Raw genomic sequence first — 18,378 nt, 5'->3', positions numbered from 1 at the left:
AATTTTAAAAAAAGAAATTGAGCAGTTTTCTCAGTCTACTTTATGCCTATAGATATTTTGAAATCTAATAATGTTTCACATCAGAAACCATATTTTTTAATACAGTTTTGATTTCAGTCAACTGCTTACACTACTATCCACATCCACAGTACTTTTCAAATACTGCAGCTCCCTACCCCCAAATCTTCTTTGGGAGAACACTTTTAAGATCCTCTTCTTGTGCCATCATGTCTACCCAAAAAGATACACTGGGGCCCATACTAATCTATAGAGATATCTTAACAAAGGGAATCACAGTTGTATTCTTGCTTTGATTTATGCCTTGAGATTGAGTCTGATTATTTGAATAACTTCTCTACTTGTTCTTTTATCTATTGGACATGAGCAGGAGTTACAAATCTTAGCCTGGTAAGATAAAGAATTTCTGGGTTCTTTCTTTTTCCTTATATCCCTGCTTACAAATGGGCCAATTCTTTTCTAAACACATGTAGTAGTACTTGCCTTGTTTCACTTGCCTAATGCAGCTAATAAATACAAATTGTAGTAAAATTTTGTATCATTTTTGCATACTAAAATCCACAAGTTTATTAGTTACACCCTCAGTGTGCCAAATGTTTACCACTGCTGATATCTACTGAGATATTTTTCTACTCTCCAATAAAAGTTCCATCACTGGCCTGCTACACTAATGGTATAGCTTGAGGTATTTTGTCAGGGCAGCACCCATTTCTAGTACCACTTTATTTGTATACTGATCAGCTTGCTGTTTTACAAACAAACCACCAAAACCTCAGTGGTTTACAATTATAAACTTCCTTATTCATCTTACATGTAGGTTGACTCTGACGGCTATGGTTTTGCTTGTCTAGGTTCTGTTTGAATTTTCATCCCAAGAAACAGGTTGTCGAAACAGCTTTTGTCTAGAAGAACATGACCTCCTTTGGAAATGAGCAATTTTTTCAACCTATTTTATGTCCACAAGTAGATTTTAAAAACCAGTGATTATTTCAGGGCGCCTGGGTGGCTCAGTCCTTAAGCGTCTGCCTTCGGCTCAGGTCATGGTCCCAGGGTCCTGGGATTGAGCCCTGCATCAGGCTCCCTGCTTAGCGGGGAGCCTGCTTCTCCCTCTCCCACTCCCCCTGCTTGTGTTCCCTCTCTCGCTATATCTCTCTCTGTCAAATAAATAAATAAAATCTTAAAAAAAAAAAAACAATGATTGCTTCACATCACAAATAGTCCCTATGTATCCATTCTCATGACAGAGGAAAAAAGCAAGAAGTATCATGACATTTTAAACAGAAATGAATGTCTTAGTATGCAAGTTAGAGCGCCAGATTTTTTTTTTTTTAAATATTGTGCTATAACAAAAGTCCTTGAGGTATTACTGAGTATTCCACTGTAGAGAGGCTCTGCAGTAGTGACTGAGCTTTGTTTTGCTGTTAGTCATCAAATCTTTAGATGTGTTAGAGCTAGCAGACCCTCAGAGGATAAGTAGTCAATCTTATTATTATACACATAGCAACACCAAAGGGTAAAGAGGAGACTTTCAAAGGATAATGTAAAGGTGGATGTCTAAACAAGGGACAGAATTTAGCTCCTCTCATTCTTAAGAGTTTTGCCCCCTACTTTATGCTTCTTTCTTCTGAGGAACCAGGAATTTATTTAGTAAAACCAGTGGGGTGTCTTGTTTTGTTTTGATTTTGTTATTATTTCTGTTTGTGTTGTTACTAATGTATATAATGAAGGACTATATCTTCCTCACCTTTTTTTCAGTCTCATATTCATATATACTGTCAGCTTAGGCTAAATTATGTAGTATGTCTATATCAGTTATTTTAGGAGAAATTGTTATAGTAACAAATGATTCCAAAATTTTAGGCTTAAAGCAACAAAGATTTATTGCTCCCTCATAATCATGTGCATTTCAGGGTATGGTATAATTATTCCATGACAGTAAGAAAGTTGGCAGAGCCACGCAATAGCTCTAATTTTTTTGTTGGGAAGTTATCCAAATAACTATGCCTAAGTATCATTGGCTAGGGCTTGTTGTTGGGATTGATAAAATAGTCTTTCCATAAATAAAGTTTCAGAGTGGAAGGAGGGGCAGGAAATATTTTGACTATGGTACAATTTGCATGCATGGACAGTATCTCAGAGAAAACTAATTTGTCTTTCTTCATTGCTTTATTTTATTGGAATAATAGATTTTAAAGGATGTTTGATTGGAAAAGGGCTGAAAATATGTGGTAAATGGAGCTCTTGTTGGCTCTATCACAATATGTGTACCCAGGGTTCTGCTTCCAGCATAGAGGAGTAAGCTCCTAATAAACCAATCTTCCCACAAATAAGAGCTATTGATTCTCAAAAGCAACTACCAGAGGGCCCTAGAGATGGAAGCTAAGCAAGCATCCTTGGGAGGGGAGTTGAATCTTGGAGGATGTAACCAGCAAAAGAATGACGTACATTCTTTTTCTAGCTGCTCTGCCCAGAAAGAAATCACAGCAGCAGTACTGGGCATAGGGTAGCAATAATTCTGATACAAAAAACAAAAACAAAAACAAAAAAACCTCACCCTTTTTTTGGCAGAGGAATCAGGTAGAGAGCCCAGGGCCTCCTGAAAAGAAAAATCCAGAGAAGAGGAATACAGACAACCTGAATCACTTAATACCTGAAGTATGCATGCCTGGGCGCGCTGAAAGCAAGTGGAAGCTAAAAGAACTAAAGTACAAGCTGAGCCCCTGCCACTACAGCTGTGTAGTCTTTAATTTGAAACTAAGTTAATTTTCTTCTAAACAAAAGCACCAACACTTTTTAAAGCATTATAACAAAATGAAGAACTTACACAAGATAATATTCATAACGCTCCAAACCCAAACCCAAATCACTTCATATACAGAGAGCCAGAAACAATGACCCACCTTGAAGGAAAAAGAAAATCAACAGATGCCAACCCTAAAATGACCAGGTTTTGGAATTATCAAACAAGAATTTTAAATGCAATTATTATAACTACGCTCAGTGAGATAAAAAAATAAATGTACACTTGCAAGAAATAAAAGATAGGAAGTCTCAGCATAGACACAGAAAACATAAAAGGAAACAAAATGAAAATATCAGAATTGAAAACTACCAGATTTGAGATAGATTTCTTGGATTCCTTCGATTAGGTAGCCAGGAGGACAAAGGAATCTATGTGAACCTGAATACAGATTGACAGAAATCATACAGTTTGAAGAAGAGAGAATAAAGATTGTGAAAAAATACAACCTGGGCCTCAGAGAGCTGTGGGTAATTTTAAAAGGAGTCACAGAAAAAAAAAAAAGGAGCAAGTTTGAGGCAGAAAGTTTTTGAAAAAATAGTGATCTTAAATTTCTCCAAAGTGTAAAAACATACATTTACAGATTCCAAAAGATCAGCAAACTCCCCAAAAAGACAAATTTGAAAATAATCATATGTAGGCACATTATCATAGTCAAATTACTGAAAGCCAAAGATATGGAGAAAATCTGGAAAGTACCCACAAAATAAGAATACTTTACATATAGGGGAATGATGATCCAAATGATTGTGGATATGACATTGCAACCATAAAGGACAGACAACAGAAGAAAAACATATTTAAAATGTAGAAAGAAAAAAACTAGTGGTTAATCCATAATTCTATACTTTTTTAAAGATTTTATTTATCTATTTGACAGAGAGAGACATAGCGATAGAAGGAACATAAGCAGGGGGAGTGGGAGAGGGAAAAGCAGGCCTCCCGCGGAGCAGGGAGCCTGAGGAGAGGCTGGATCCCAGGACCCTGGGATCATGATCTGAGCTGAAGGCAGAGGCTTAACGACCCAGCCACCCAGGTACCCCCCCCATAATTCTATATTGAGTAAAAATAGAATAGAGTTTTTTTTTTTAAAGAACATTTTCAGATAAAGCAAAACTATAGAAAATGCAAAGAAAATTCTTCAGGCTTGAGGATAATTGATATCAGAGGGAAACTCAAATCTTCGGGAATGAATAAAATTTAAATGAATAAAGATTAAGAATAGTAAATATGTAAATATAAAAATAACAATTTTCTCAATTTCCTTAATACATAAGTTTAATGTAGAATATTAACTTCGTTTTACATACTTGCAGCAAACACATGGAAAAAGAAATTTTAAAAATTAATTTTGCATTCACCTCAAACCACACATTTCTTAAATTAAAACTTAACAAAATATGTGCATGACCTTTACCCTGCAAACTACAAAGGATGAGAGAAATTAACAAATATTTAAATAAATGGAGAGACATTACACATTTAGAAATTGGGAGATATTATTAAGATGTAAAATTTCCCAAAGTGGTCTATAAATCCAATAAAATCTCAATAAAAAGTCTAAAAAATTGTTTTATAGAAATTTACAAGTTGATTTTAAAATGTATATAGAAATGTAAATGACTTAGAATAGTGAAAGCAAAGTTAATCAAAAGAAAATCTGGAAGACCTACACCATAAGACCTTGAAAATTACAATAACACTAAAATCAAAACCGTGTAGTATTGGCCTAAGGATAGATACATAGATCAACAGAACAGAATAGAATATCCAGGAATAGACCCAAACATATATGGTGAGTTGATTTTTAACAAAGATGACAAACCAATTCAATGGTGGGAAAATGTATTTTCCAAAAATGTCACTGAACAACTTGATATTAGTTTGAAAAAAAATAATTTCAACCTTAACTCACACAAAGTTAATCTAAATGGATTATAGACCTAAATATAAATGCTAAAAACTATAAAACACCTATAATAAAATAAACCACAGTCTTGGAGATTTAAAGTAGGCAAGCACATCTTAAGTAGAACATGTATGACATAATTATAGAGGATATATATACATATATAAATTATAGGGGATATACATATAAATCAAAGAATATAGGAAATATATACATCTAAGAACTTTCATCTAGATGATATAAACAACTCTTACAACTCAATAGAAGACAATCCATTTTTATAATGTTCAAAAGATCTGAATGGGCAATTAACAAAAGAAGACATATTACTAGACAATAAATACACAGAAAGATACTCAACATCATTAGTCATCAGAAAAATGCAAATTAAAACACAATGAGCTGCTACTTACCACCTGTTAAAAGGTGAAGGAGGAACAGTAAAGTATCCTCCAGACTGAGAAGGCACTTTGAGACTGAAAAGTGAAGCAAGCCACTCTACGACATTTACAGAATTTTATCCATGTAACTTACTGACAGCAGGATCAAGCTGGCAACCACCCAGGCGCTACGCAGCCATTCTCTGCCCCCATCTGGACCTTAATTCACAGCTTTTATAGAGTGAGAAGCATGGTGGTGAGGTCACAGTGCACTAAAGGTTCAGAGGATCTCTACTACTTACCTAAAGTGGCACCATCTGTGTGGCAATCATCTCTAGTAGTTATCAAAGTGTTGCCTTCTGTGAGCCACTTTAGGGAAGATCAGAACAAGCCTCCCTGCATTCTGGGTCGGGGCAAACATTAACCTCCATGTGGTCTGGAACATGCAGCCCAGGGGGAGGTCACTGTGTGGGCATGAACACGATGGAGGGACAAAGATGGAGTCAATGTTGTCAGCACTCTTACACCACCCATAAAAATAACTAAAATTAAAAAGACTGACAATACTAACTGTTGGCCAGGATATGGAACAACTGACAGTCCCATAAATCTCTGATGGAAATGTAAAATGATGCAACTGACAAAAACAGTTTGTCAACTTCTTATAAAGTTAATAATATACTGGCCATATGGCTCAACCACTTCACTCCCAGATACTTGCACAAGGCAATAAAATCAGATGTCCTTGCATACAAGTGCTTGTAATATCTTCATTTGCAATACCCCAAAATTAAAATAACCCAAATATTCTCCATTAGATGAATCTCCATTAGTGTTATCCACTCAATGGAATATTACTCAACAATAGGAAGGAATAAACTAGTGATACATAGAACTGTGGATGAATCTCAAAATAATTTTGCTGAAACAAGTCAGACACAAAAGATGATCATATGACATGATTCCCTCTATAAAAAATGCAAATTAATCCATGGGGACAAAGATCAGCTAAGTAGCTGCTTGTAGCTGAGGGTTAGGGGAAAGACTTACTGCAAAGGTACAGGAAGGATCTTTTGGAGATAATGAAATGTTATGTATCTTGACGATGATGGTAATTTTATGAGTGTCTATAGATGTCAATACCCATTGATTATACATTTTAAATGAATGTAGTTTCTTGTATGAACTTTTTTCCTCAAGAAAGTTGATATGAAAAAAATATTTATATATACCACTAATTTTTGCTTTGTTTTGCTACCATAAAGTCTAAGAGTAATAATTTCTGTTCCTGGTAATGGCAGCCTAGATTTTTAAATATCAACAGTTCTTCCAAGAATAGTTAGAAAACATGAAAATAATATTTAAAAGGATCTACATGAAGGTATCACTAGTATCTTCTAAGTTAGTAGACTTGCAGGGCCAACATATCAGAAAGGAGAGAAGCCCAGAAAGGTTGGGCACAGCATTCAGCAAACTGATTTTTATTTCTTATGGAATTTTTTGATTTGCAAGCTCTTGTTGGAGGTTGAGACAGTCTAATGGGCAGGGGAAGGAACACAGGAACCAACAGGTAGGTCTCTGGTAACCACTCTTGTTTTGCTTATTTTGCAGGACAATTTCCATGTACAGAGACAGCAAAAATGACATTGAGGAAGAAGCAATACTTCTACCTGAAGGGAAAATCACATATAATAGGTGAGGTGTTATTGTTGTTAAGCTTTGAAGATGAGTTGTGTCTTTCCCACTGGAGTTGTAGAGATGGTATCTCTAAGCAGAAGGCATAAGAAGAGGCCTTCATAAGGCTTCTCAGAGAGCTTCCTTCTCTCAGCACACAGCAGGAGGGCAGACAACAGGGAGGTTCAGGAAGGGACTGAGGAGGTTCTAGCCTTTTCTCAGGAGAGAGAATGAATCTCTGCTTGCTCAGTTTCTTTACCATAGATAATCTACACTCTTCCAGAAGCGGAGTAGGTCCTAGAGACTGTCATTTTCAGTGTAAATTAGTTATTTCAGTAATACCTAATCAGTATGTAATTTTAAATACCAAGAGAATGAGCACCCCTCTTTTAGAGACTCTTTATCCTTAATATCTGTTATGTATTGGTTTGATATGATTTCAAATTGTTTTTGACTTAAGTGAAGTTATTTTAATCCACTTGTATTTGACAAAGACTAAAAAAGGTTGTTTTTAGAAATAAAGTTGTTTTGATATAAGAATAAAGTAAGTTGTATCCAGATGTCATCATGTCATCTGTTCTTATGGGTAAGAACTCAGTATCTCAGCTGCTGAGGGATCCCACTGGGGGCCTGTCAATAAAAACACGTAAAGAAGCAACCATTCTAAAAGACACTTTGACTATAAATACTGAGAGTCTGTGAATACTATCCAAGAGTGTTCATTCTGGGCAAGGCTACATTTTGTTGATCTAAATAGCTTTCTGAAGACCTTGAGGCAATTAATGCCTGCCACAGTAAGGGCGACTTTTTTACCTACAGTGGTGAAAACCATGCAGGGGCCCTACAAAGGTCATCTTGTCCCTCAACATTGGCATTGTTGCTCCCTAGGAACGTGCTGTTGCAACAAGAGACTTTTACTTTTGGGCTGGCAGCTAGACAGCAACTCTCAGTCGACTAAGTTGTCTCTTGTATCAAATCCTATAAAGATACACCTCAACGAAATTTAGACTTTATTCTTTTCCTCTCCCCTCGCCTGGAGCAGTAGTGTGATTAATCTATCATTGATTTGGAGTACATGATTTCTTTATTGGTTTATTAACAGACATTATCAAGTATGCTATTGGCTCATGAAATTCCCACAGTGAACCTCTGTTAAATAAACTATTGGCAAGGCAAAGGCAATCTCAGTCTCCGAGCATTAATTTGCCTCCCCCAAACAAACAAAAACATCATTCTTCAAAATGACCTAATTTTCAGGTAAACACTGAGCAGGAAAAAGTCATTATCTGGCTTTTTCCAACCTCAGTGCTGACCTTAAAGGTCAAAAAGGACATTTTGTTTTTGTTCTGCTGACATAGGATCTTGACCAGTTATTTCACCTCTCCGAGCTTCAGATTCCGACAAAATCATCAGACTAGATTATCATGCCATGAATGGAATGCCTAAAATGACACAAAAATTTTCAAAGGCCAATCAATCTATTTGCTATATGCCATGATGACGGCAATAAAAAACATAACCTACATTCTGCCTACTATGTGAAAAATTCCATACTAAGTATGATATTACTAAGGAGTTACCCAGAAACATTGCCTACATCATGATAGTTCCTGTGAATCTTAAAAGACCGCTGAAGGTTTTCTGTATTAATCATTAAGAACATGTCCAAAGGGAACTGCTGCTCATTACTTTTCTTTGAAAGTTTCCCCTACTTCTTAAACTTCATCATTAACTTAGCTATTTCCTTCCCTGGATATAAAAGCAGCTGAGGCAAAAAGGCCGCATTTTTGGTATGGTGATGAGATCAATTTTTTTTTTAATTTTTAAAGTGTCTAACTTGGAAGGCAAGAGAGACATGCAATTAAAACAAATTACAACCAATAATGATTATCTCTAGGAAAATAAATTCTCCTGGTATTTCTGGTATTGTACATCTCTTACAAAATTAATCCCAAGTCCCTTCATAGTCACTTGCTATCTATAGATTTTCTGCTGTTAATATTTTCCTGCAACAGGGAAGCTTTCCTGAATCCCTTGAATCCCTGGGCAAAGATCAATTGTGTGATATGAATCTTGAGCCATAGGTTGTGGTTTATTCTAATTTCAAGTTTCCAGAATTTTGAGGCACTTCATTAAAAATCATTTCTAAGTGATAGTTACAAATACAATGTAAACACACGTATCCATACACACATATCCACCAACCACAAATATACCCCTTAGGGATTGGTAAGAGATTGTGATTGTCATCTTTTTGAGTGTTTTCAATTTTTCATGTTTTAACCCACTACATAATTTCCCTCTTAGTTGCCTCCCATAAGACATCAACTGCAAATCCTGATTAAAAGTTGTGGAAGGAAAATGCTAAAGAGGTAATTTCTTTTATTAACTCCTTTGGGAGAAAAAAAAATCGATCCAATAAGAAATATTCAGTCTGATTGGAGCTTCCTTTTTTTTTTTTCTGTCTGAATAAGAAAAGCCCCTCCTTAATTGGCTTGGTCCATTCATCCTGCCTTGAATGCAAATGTGTAAGCCCCTGCTCCTTCAAGCTGATGCAGCCATCTGGCAATAAACATAAAAAAGTCAACATCCTTAGCCTGGCAAAACAAAAAAATTAGTAAAAGTCCAGATACTTGGTACCATCAAAAGTAATCCAACTTAAATCCAACTACTTGAAGATATTCTGTTATATGAAGTTAACAATATACGAATCACAAAAGTTATGACCCTTTATCTGCCTAAGCTATAATACCTCAGGTAGTCTGACACCTGCATCTAAATGTCCTAGACACATCTTAAACAAAGCATTATTTTGGGAGGGGGAGGGGCAGAGGGAGAGGAGAGAGGGGAATCTTAGGCAGGCTCCACAATCAGCAAGGAGGCTGATGCAGGGCTCAATCTCATGACCCTGAGATCTTGACCTGAGCCAAAATCAAGAGTCAGACACTTAACCATCCAGGCGCCCCTTAGACAAAGCATTATTAACCCATTATATGATTTGATGCCTGAAGAACATTTAGACTTATGCCTGGCATACATAAAGGCTATATGATTTTTTTCTTTGTTGTTGTTTTTATTACCTGAGATGAAAATACTTATATCCACTCAACCTCTTCATTTGGATGTCTAAGTATCTCAAACTTAGTATATACAAACCCAAATTTCTGATTTTCTATCTCCAAACTTACTTCTCCCTGTGTCCCTCACCATTAGCACTGTGGCTTATGCCAAAAACTCGAGACACTTTTTATTATTCTTTTCTCTCAATCCTTACATTCAACAAGTCAATATAATTGTTGGAATGACCCTAAAAATCCATCCAAATCTGGTTATTCTCCAGTATCCTGACTGCTGTCACCCTCATTCAAGCCTCTACACCTGAAATACTGTTCCTACTTTCACTTCTTTTGTGCTAAATTTCATGTTCCATATAGGAGCTAGAATGATCCACTGAAAAGACAAATCAGATCATATTGCTTCCCTATTCAGACTTCAGTGCCATTTCACTGCTTTTGGAATATAATTCAAGCACTTACCATGGTCGAAGGGACGACACAGACAACTGCCCATGTCTTTGTCTTTCTCTCCTTCCATGTTTTCTCTCTCATTCATCTGACTTCAGCGACACTGGACTTGCTGGTTTTCCCTCAAGACAACAATTCTTCCCTGTCTCAGGGCCTTTGCACTTGTAGTTTCCTTACCCTGAAGTGCCCTTTGCCCACACTTTGGTATTGCTCGCTGCCTCCCTTCATTCCAGAATCTTCCAAAATATCATTTCAACAGATACTGACCCTCAATGGCCCTATTTAAAATAGGATGGTAGAAGCAGAAAATAGTAGACGTGGATTAGAGTCCCACAAAATGTTGAGATTTTGATTAGTGTTTTTTTCAGCATAGAAAGTATTTTATTCTTTTCAATAAAAACACCCCCTAAATGTATATAACTCAATCAGTTTATCCTCTTCCCACTACTGGGCATTTGCACTGTTGCCTGTTTTCACTGATATAAAAGAACGGCAGCAGAGACCACACAGACGTGTGCCCTTCCGATGAGAGTGACTGTCGGGTAAGTTTGTGGCAGCGGAAGTACTTGGTCAAGGACAAGTGTATTCATTTTACTTGTTTCATTTATTGAGGTGAGGGCCAATGTCTTTAATTTTGATAACTATGCCAACTTGCTCTCCGAAGAGGATGTGCCAATGGATGATCTCATGAACAAAGGACGATACCCACACACTTGCTATCACTGCTATCAAGCTTTCTAGTCCAACAGTCTGACAGGTGAAAATGGCCTTTGATTGTTATTCTTGTATTTCTTTGCGCAAGGTTGAACATTTTTTTTTCATATTTGCTATTCCGTTTTCTTTCTTTTTTCTTTTTTTGTATGTAACCTAGTGGTTCAAACTGTCAAAGTTCAAATCCTAGCTTTTCTACATCCTAGCTGTGTAACCTTGGGCCATTTACTTAAATTTGTTGTGCCTCCATCTCCTCTCCTAAAATGGGAACGAGAGCACACACTGTGCTGAGTTGCTGCTGAGAGAACTTCCCAGGTTAATAGGTGCAAAGTGCAGTGTTAGTGAGGCCCTCGCTCCTTCCCTGGCCAGTGCTTAGGACAGTGCTGGCTACCTCAGAGTAACTGCTCTGCAAGCACTAGCTCATATCTTCCAAGTCGGTTGCTCACTTTCCTAGTGCGTGATTTGTCCTTTTCTTAAGGATTCATATAGTCAGGAAAGTAGCCTGTTGGCTGTCATTTATGTTGCTCCCTTGTCTTTCATTATTTGGCCTAAAAAAATAAAAAGTACTACATTTCATGCAGAACTGTTAGTGTTTGTTATGATTACAAACATTTGAGTTCCAAGATATTGAAAACAAATCATGCGTTTTTCTTCGTTAGGAGTCAGATCCATGTTCTTAGGGGATGGACAATGAGTAACAGCTCTGACAGTGCAGCAGGGGGCCAAAAAAATGTCTCCCCCTCCTCTCTGGAGAGGAGCAGCCAAGTCTTCCTCCTGCGGACTGCAGGACCAGGCCGTCTGCTCAAGCTTCATAAGGCCAAGCAGGGCTGAAGACCTCAGCCTGCTTGCTGGTTCACAGCTGAGGTCCAGAGGGCCACCAAGTGTGTGCTAGTGTGTCACAGGGCACTACAGAGGTGGCCTGAGCTTTCGGGACAGGAAAAGGACGACTGGGAAAGGCTTTTAGAATTAACTTGTTTTAAGATTCTGCCCAGAATGCCCTGAGGGGATCTCTGTGAGGCCAGCAGAGGCACTGGCTGGGGTGGGAGACTGAGTTTAGATGACCCACTGTGTTTTGCACCCGTGCAGGCAGGAATGTGATTCTCGGCCTCTCGGTGTTGACATGAACCTTGTCGTCATAAAGCCCGCGAGAGGCTGTTTATGTGCGCAGCGTAGCCATGCCGTGGGCTCATGGTTGCTGGCCTGGGTGAGCCAATCTTCCCGCAGCTAGCGGATCTCCACTGGAGGTCAGCAAGCTCAACTCCTCGTGCCCGCCACTATGCCCAGCCCGATCCAGCCTGGTCCAGCCCGTCTGTCCATCACTTAAGCTCTCGGGTCTTCAGCTTGCGCTCCTCCATCTTCCTGCCGCACGGCGCGGCGCCCAGGTGTGCCCGAGTTCTGTGCCCCCCACCCCCACTTCAGCCGCAGCAGCAGCCCCTACAGCCTCAAGATTTGACCCTTATTATTGAGAAAAATCACTGAAGATTTTTGCATCTTACTTTTCTCATCAGTCAAGTGGGGAAAAATAATGCATGATCACAGGGTACGGCAAAATTCTCAGGACATGTCTGCGTGAAAATGGCTCATTAACTGCATAACAGTAAAAATTTAAGATTCTATTTTATGAGTGATTGTAAATAATTCAGAGCAATATTTGTCTGACGGTGTAATATGGCAAAACCATATATACACATATATTGGTACGATGTTTTGGATTTTGTAATTTCACACATGGGTATACAGTGATCCTCAAAATTATTCTATGATAATATAAAAGATATAGTTCTATTGTAATATTTGTGTATGACAAAACTGATGCCCTCAACAGTGAAATAACTTGTATTCACAGCTTGCAAGTATTAGATTTTATACTTATTTTTAAAACGAATAATTTAATACATGTTGTACAACACCATATAACAGATTTAAATGCCAGATTAAATAAAACCTTTTTTATTTAATTAAAGTAAATAAACCTATTCTTTCGAGTTAAGATCCATGTTGATGAATTATCCAGTAATTTCTAATGTGCTGATACAAATACTGAACCATTCCTGCTTACATAAAGAAAGAGACCTTTTTTCATTGCTACAGTTATAAAAGCAAAGAAACTGCAAAATAATTTTGAGAGAGTTAACAATACTCTTTGAGTTCCTGAGTTCCTCATCACAAATGAGAGGCTCTAAAAGACCATACTATTAACTTCCTCCATTACCAATTGCCCAGCTGCACAACAAGATAACGTCACATATTTGTTAATTGGAGGAACCAAACTTGCTATGTTTTTCTTTCCTCTTCACTAGCAATACAAACTGCATCAAGTTTCCCAAAGGAAAACCCCCTTGACAAGATTTGTGTCTGACAAGCTGTCAAAGCAGTGTAGGGCCAAGATTCCAAGGAGTAAATATAAATGAATATTGTCATTCTAAACACAATATGCAATCAAGAGATTTCTCCAGGTCATAAATCCTTAAGGTATATGCTTCAGAGACTTTTTTTAAATACATTATTATTCTAGACATGTCAAACGTGGGGTTGCTCAAACTTCATTCCACAATTGTCCAGGAAGAATAGTGCTGTAAGTACAATGGTTCTAGAATACCCTTTTCATGATCATGTATTCAAAATTTAGCATATTATTATCAGAAAAATCAGCACACCACACAAAGTTTTCAGTTAGTAAATGTATGTCTTTTTTCATTGTTAAAGTTTTTATTGATTTCTACTATGTTCGAGGTTCTGAATCTGATACTGAGGAAGACACAGATAGAGTGTTGTTTTCTATTGTGGTGGTTATGGTCTAGTAGGAGTGACAAGACATTTATGTCCACAGCATGAAGACAAAGTAATAATTTCTGTCAAGCAGAAGAAAGTATCAAGTTTGGGAATTTGGAAGAATGATGACTCATATCATAGATTCTGAATTTTAATCTGGAAGATAAAAATTATTGTTTATTCTCCTCATTTTTGATATGAGGAAATCAGAGCTCTGGATGGAAAAGTAATTTATCCTGGCTCATACAACTAATTAGTAACAGATCCAGAAGGAAAACGAGTTCCCTAAATTCAGTGTCTTTTGATACTTAGAGGAATGGATGTTTACAATGGTTAGGAAGAACAGCCTTGTCAAGGGAAACAAAAGCAAAATTAAACTACTGGGACTATACCAAAATAAAAAGCTTTTGCACAGTAAAGAAAACCATCAGCAAAATAAGAAGGAAACCTACTGACTCCGAGAAGATATTTGCAAATGATGTATCTGATAAGGGGTTAATATCCAAAATATATAAAGAACTTATACAACTCAACAAACACACAAAAACAAATAATCCAATTAAAAAGATGGGGATACGTCCTGAATAGACATTTTTCCAAAGAAGAAATCTTAATGGCCAAAAGACACATGAAAAGATATTCAACATCTCTAATCATGGAAATGCAAATCAAAACCACAATGAGATATCATCTTATACTTGTCAAAATGGCTAGAACCAAAAAGACAAGAAACAACAAATGTTGGCAAGGATGTAAAGAAAAAGGAACTCTGCGCACTATTAGTGGGAATGCAAATTGGTGTAGCCACTACGGAAAATAGTATAAAAGTTCCTCAAAAAAATTAAAAATAGAATTACAGTATGATCCAGTAACTCCACTACTGGGTATTTACCCAAAGAAAATGAAAACATTAATTCAAAAAGATATATGAACCCCTATGTTCATTGCAAATTGCAACATTATTTACAATAGCCAAGATATGGAAGCAACCCAAGTTTCATTCCATAGATGAATGGATAAAGAATATGTGAGATATATATATATATACACATTCCATTATATATATAATGGAATGTTACTTAACCGCAAAAAAGAATGAGATCTTTCCATTTGCAACAACATGAATACACCTAGAGGGTATGATGCTAAATGAAATGAGTCAGACCGAGAAAGACAAATACCATATAATTTCACTCACATGTGGAATTTAAGAAACAAAACAAATGAACAAAGAAAAAAGAGGCACACAAAAAACCCCAACTCTTAACAGAGAACAAACAGGTGGTTGCCTAAAGGAAGCTGGGTGGGGGGACGGTTAAAATAGATAAAGGGGATTAAGACTGCATTTATTGTGATGAGCGCTGAGTAATGTCTAGAACTGTTGAGTCATTATATTGTACACCTGAAACTAATATAACACTGTGTATTAATTATACTTCAATTAAGAAAAATTAACAGCCTTGGGACTCAGGAGAATTAAACATCTGGATGTATTTAATGTCAGGCAGCTAACTAGTTGCCATGTTCACCATTTAGAATTTTGATCAACCTCATGCTGCATCCAACTCTGATTGATCCAGGGGGAGCTCTTCAGTGAAATACACTAGGGCATTAGGAAAAGAAACAAAAAACAATTCCAGCTTTCAACAATCCTCAAAAATCTAACTCTTAAATTGTACTGTGGCTTAGGATTCTGCCTCTTCCCCACCTTTAATACCAGTGCCGTGAACTACTGCCACTGTGAGACATTAATCTCAGTATCCTGACCGTTCTTTCTAAGACCCAGGTTCATACTGCCTCTGGGTATCCAAAATACTTAAAGCTGATTTCATTACTTCCCCTGCCTTGACATGCTTCTCCTGTTTTATTCCTTCTCTCAGTGTAATTGAAATGCAAAATTCTAAAATAACTTGTAAATTGAGTTTCTTTATTAATAATTCATTTTCTATCCTTGTATCATCCTCTGTGAAAGATTCCCTGGCTCTTTTTTCCTCTAAGTTCTACCACTTTCTAAATTTGACAAGTTTCTTAAAGTCCCTGGGGGTTAGCATCTCCAGTTGTAAAATAGGATGGCAATTTCACTTATCCTAATAAGATTGTTATGGTGGGATCATGGAGGTTATTGAGTGACTTTTCCTGCTTACTTATCTTCACCTTACTTCCTAAGTTTTCTACAAAGGTCATGTATTTACTGAAATTATAACCAAAAAACTCACAAAACTAAGGCAAAAAGATATATCATGAGAACTTTTTTATGTCATTTTTGTGATTATTTTTATTCAAAAATAATACAGTTATTGTTCTAAATTCAAACAATAATCACTGGTTATATAATACAAAGCTCCTCCAGCTAGAGCAGAAAAATTATGTTCAGCAAAATTCATTTCTTCTTTTCCCTGGACACACAGCCAAATTACTATATTTTCGCCTCACTGACAGTTCGGTATGGTCATGTGAGTTTCCTGGCCAATAAGTAAAAGTGTAATGTATTACCTCCAGATCTTCCCAAAAACACCTCCCACATGCAATTCTTCATGATCTTTGCCCTTCTTGAGTTTTAAAATTCAGGAAACCTTTGAAAGCCACAAGGAAGCGATGCTACAATCTGGATCACCTTGAGTTCCTGAATGCCTGTATGAAGAGATGCTCATCTCCATCATTACAATTAGCATAGAATCTTCATAGGTGGATAAATGTGCAAAAAATGGACTTCCAGTGCATTTGAGCTATTATACAATTTAGAATCTATGTACTACAAGAGTAAGACAATTTGTTTTTTAAGATTTTATTTATTTATTTGAGAGAGAGAATGAGAGACAGAGAGCATGAGAGGGAGGAGGGTCAGAGGGAGAAGCAGACTCCCCGCTGAGGAGGGAGCCCGACGTGGGACTCGATCCCAGGACTCCAGGATCATGACCTGAGCTGAAGGTAGTCACTTAACCAACTGAGCCACCCAGGCACCCCACGAGTAAGACAATTTTAAACACATTTGGCTTCCCAAATTTACTGCTCCCTGTAATTAGAACAGACCATGTTTCTTCTGTGGTAAACAAAATCCACAATGGTTTAACACAGTAAAATTTTATTTTTTCCTGCAAACTCTTTGCCATTCCTGGTGACCCTTGGACAGCTGTCTTACGTGTGAGACAGCCATGCAGACTGCTCTTATCTTGTGGTTCCACCTTTTCAACACAAGACCTGCATGAATACAGAGAGAGACTGGAGAGTTTTAAAAAAGGCTTTTCATTTTTGTCAGCTGAAAACTCATCACCATTCACATTTTATTTGCCTGAACTAGTTTCATGGCTCTAGGTAACTGCAAGAAGTTTGGAAAAGATAATCTTCCATATGTCCAAGATGGAAAAGAGAACTGAGGTGAGTGACTACCTGTCATGTCGACCACACAACTGTTATTTCTTATGAATCTTACCAAAAAATTCTATACACATGCAGGCATATTCATACAATATTAGAACAATGAGGGTCTACTATAAACAGTGTTTATCTCTTGCTTTTTTACTTAACTTATATTGCAGATTAAGATACAGATACATTATTTCTTTTTAACTGTACATTTATTTAATGTGTTCTATATTGGTGGACATTTAACATGTTTCCACATATTTTCTATTGCTAACAATATTGCAGTGAACATTCTTAGAATACATAAAAAATATCTAGGGGACAAATTCCTAGAAATGAAGTAGCTAGGCTATATTTGTGTTTTTAATTTTGATATATATCTTTATAATATATGGATATATGAAAAACTTCATTCCAATGAGTTTGCATCAAATTACATTCTTACCAAGAGTTTATAAGAACATTTGTTTCCTTTTAATCTTGCAAACACGATATACTAGCAATATTATGTGAGATTATCGTGTAATCTGCATATTAACCCAGCATATAGTTATATTTAACTAAACCAGCTTTGCTCAACATTTGTTTCCAGTATTCTGAATTATTTAAAATGTTTCACATAAATATGTATCCACATTTTTAATTATCTCATTAGAGTTCCCTTTTGGAAGTAAAATTACAGATCCAAGAGTGTGAAATATTTTAAGATTCTTAATATATCAATTTCCTATACAAAAAAGTTTTACCAATTTATAATTCCACCAGAATTATATGAGGACCCATCTTATTGCACCTTTACCAATATTTGGTTTTACCATATTTTAATCTTTGCAAATTTATAAGTACCTAAGGTAAATACTGGAAATTGGTAATGCCACCTCTGAAATAACTAACTCATAGAGGTTAGAACAGCAGGTTCCAATGTCAAAAATGCTCAAGAGGGTATATATTCTTTTTAATCTAGCAACCTTTCTTTGGGGAAATCACACTTCCCCAGCTGCATGTAGTTCTTGTGAAGATATCAATCATATCATCCTGCTGCAGAATTCCCCAATCTCTCCTTGTGGCCAACCTCCTTTAACTGTGCCAATTCAAGATCTTCTTTAATTTTGATAGAACTTGGAATAAAGAAGTTCTTACTTCCTTTAGGGATTTCTTAGCTGAACGGAAATAATGCTGGTGCTGCCAGAGTCATATCTTACTTAAAATGAAGCTTTTTGCAGAATG

The sequence above is a fragment of the Zalophus californianus genome, chromosome 1, assembly GCF_009762305.2.
Source record: "Zalophus californianus isolate mZalCal1 chromosome 1, mZalCal1.pri.v2, whole genome shotgun sequence".
Taxonomy (NCBI): Eukaryota; Metazoa; Chordata; class Mammalia; order Carnivora; family Otariidae; genus Zalophus; species Zalophus californianus.
Note: the sequence above shows the minus strand (reverse complement) of the source record.